The following is a 2,500-nucleotide window of genomic DNA, read 5'->3' on the forward strand; positions in this document are numbered from 1 at the left end:
CTGGAGCGGCTCGGCTTGTACACACAGGAATTTAGAAGTATAAGAAAATAACTGCAGATGCTTGTACAAATCGAAGGTATTTATTCACACAGTGCTGGAGTAACTCAGCAGGTCGGGCAGCATCTCGGGAGAGAAGGAATGGGTGACGTTTCGGGTCGAGACCCTTCTTCAGACTGATGTCAGGTGGGGGCGGGACAAAGGAAGGATGTAGGTGGAGACAGGAAGATAGAGGGAGATCTGGGAAGGAGGAGGGGAAGAGACGGACAGAGGAACTACCTGAAGTTGGAGAAGTCGATGTTCATACCAAGGGGCTGCAAACTGCCCAGACGAAATATGAGGTGCTGTTCCTCCAATTTCCGGTGGGACTCACTATGGCACTGGAGGAGGCCCATGACAGAAAGGTCAGACTGGGAATGGGAGGGGGAGTTGAAGTGCACGGCCACCGGGAGATCAGTTTGGTTAATGCGGACCGAGCGCAGGTGTTCAGCGAAGCGATCGCCGAGCCTCCGCTTGGTTTCGCCGATGTAAATAAGTTGGCATCTAGAGCAGCGGATGCAATAGATGAGGTTGGAGGAGGTGCAGGTGTACCTTTGTCTCACATGGAAAGACTGTTTGGGTCCTTGGATGGAGTTGAGGGGGCAGGTAAAGGGACAGGTGTTGCATCTCGTGCGGTTGCAGGGGAAATTACCCGGGGTTGGGGTGGTTTGGGTAGGAAGGGACGATTGGACCAGGCAGTTGCGGAGGGAACGGTCTCTGCGGAACGCAGAGAGGGGAGGTGATGGGAAGATATGGCCAGTGGTGGGGTCCCGTTGTAGGTGACGGAAATGTTGGCGGATAATTTGTTGGATCCGCTGGCTGGTGAGGTGGAAGGTGAGAACGAGGGTGATTCAGTCCTTGTTGCGAGTGGGGGGAGGGGGAGCAAGAGCGGAGTTGCGGGATGTAGCAGAGACCCTAGTGAGAGCCTCATCTATAATGGAGGAGGGGAAGCCCCGTTTCCTGAAGAACGAGGACATCTCCGAAGCCCTAGTGTGGAACAGCTCATACCGGGCGCGGATGCGGCGTAGACGGGGGAATTGGGAGTAGGGGATCTACTTTTTGCAGGGGACTGGGTGGGAAGAAGTTTAGTCCAGATAGCTGTGTGAGTCAGTGGGTTTATAGTAAATGTCCGTCACTAGTCTGTCTTCTGTGCTGGAGATGGTGAGGTCCAGAAACGGGAGGGAGATGTCGGAGATAGTCCAGGTATATGGAATTTAGAAGGATGAGAGAGGATCTTATCGAAACATATAAGATTATTAAGGGGTTAGACACGTTAGGGGCAGGAAATATGTTCCCAATGTTGGGGGAGTGCAGAGCCAGGGGCCACAGTTTAAAAATAAAGGGAACGTCATTTAGAACGGAGATGAGGAAAACTTTTTCAGTCAGAGTTGTAAGTCTGTGGAATTCTCTGCCTCAGAAGACAGTGGAGGTCAATTCCCTGAATGCATTCAAGAGAGAGCTTGATGGAGCACATATGGACAGCGGAGTCGGGCGGTGTGGGGAGAGGGCGGGAACGGGGTGCTGATTGAGAGTGATCAGCCATGATCAGATTGAATGGTGGTGCTGTCTCGAGGGGCCGAATGGTCTACTCCTGCACATATTGTCTATTGTCTATTGTCTATGCTACATCAACCTTGACCTAGAACTTTGGAGACGATGAAATTGGTGAGAAATGTCTTGCCCGTTCCTGCTGGTGAATCAATAAAAACATTGAAGGAAGGTTCATTTCCAAGCAGTCGCACACATGATCATACGTTGCCCTTTGCACAGTATTCAGCAGAGGCTCCTTCCCTACAACAAATGGCTGTTTTTCAGGTCTATTGTACTGCAAATCACGCAGCAATTCTGCATTGTCATCATCAAGGTCCATCCTTCCATGCCTTGGTGGTGGCAAATGAAAGTATCCCAGTATCTTGTTGTAATTCGCAAGCTTGTCTTGAATATACAACAGAACCTGATCATGATGTCTCTCATCAATCATGATATTTGGTTCACCGATTGTTCTCTGTTCTCTATGAAGGTAATCTTCACACATTGAATTCTTGAAGCGATCCCATAAGATTCCCCCCTCCCGCTCCACTCACTGCCAACTCCCTCCCCTCTCCCCACCCCCACTCTCTGTGCCCACCCCACCCTGCCCCCCTACTCCCCCCCCCCCCCCCACTACTGCCCCGACTCCCCCCCCTCTCTCCCCCCCTACCTCCCCTCCCCCCCTTGCCCTCCTCTCCAGCCCTATCACACCCCCCCCACCCCCCACCCCCCCCCCCCCACCCATCCCCCCCTCCCCCCCACCATCCCCCTCCCCCCTCCCCCCATCCACCACTCTCTCCTCCCCCACCCTCCTCCCCACCCCCACTCTCTCCTCCCCCACCCTCACTACTCACTCTCCCCACGCCCCCTTTCCGCCAGCCGATTCCCCCCCCTTTTCTCCCCACCCCCATTCACTCCATCGCCACCCCCGCCC

This window comes from Rhinoraja longicauda, chromosome 34 (genome assembly GCF_053455715.1).
Source record: "Rhinoraja longicauda isolate Sanriku21f chromosome 34, sRhiLon1.1, whole genome shotgun sequence".
Taxonomy (NCBI): domain Eukaryota; kingdom Metazoa; phylum Chordata; class Chondrichthyes; order Rajiformes; family Arhynchobatidae; genus Rhinoraja; species Rhinoraja longicauda.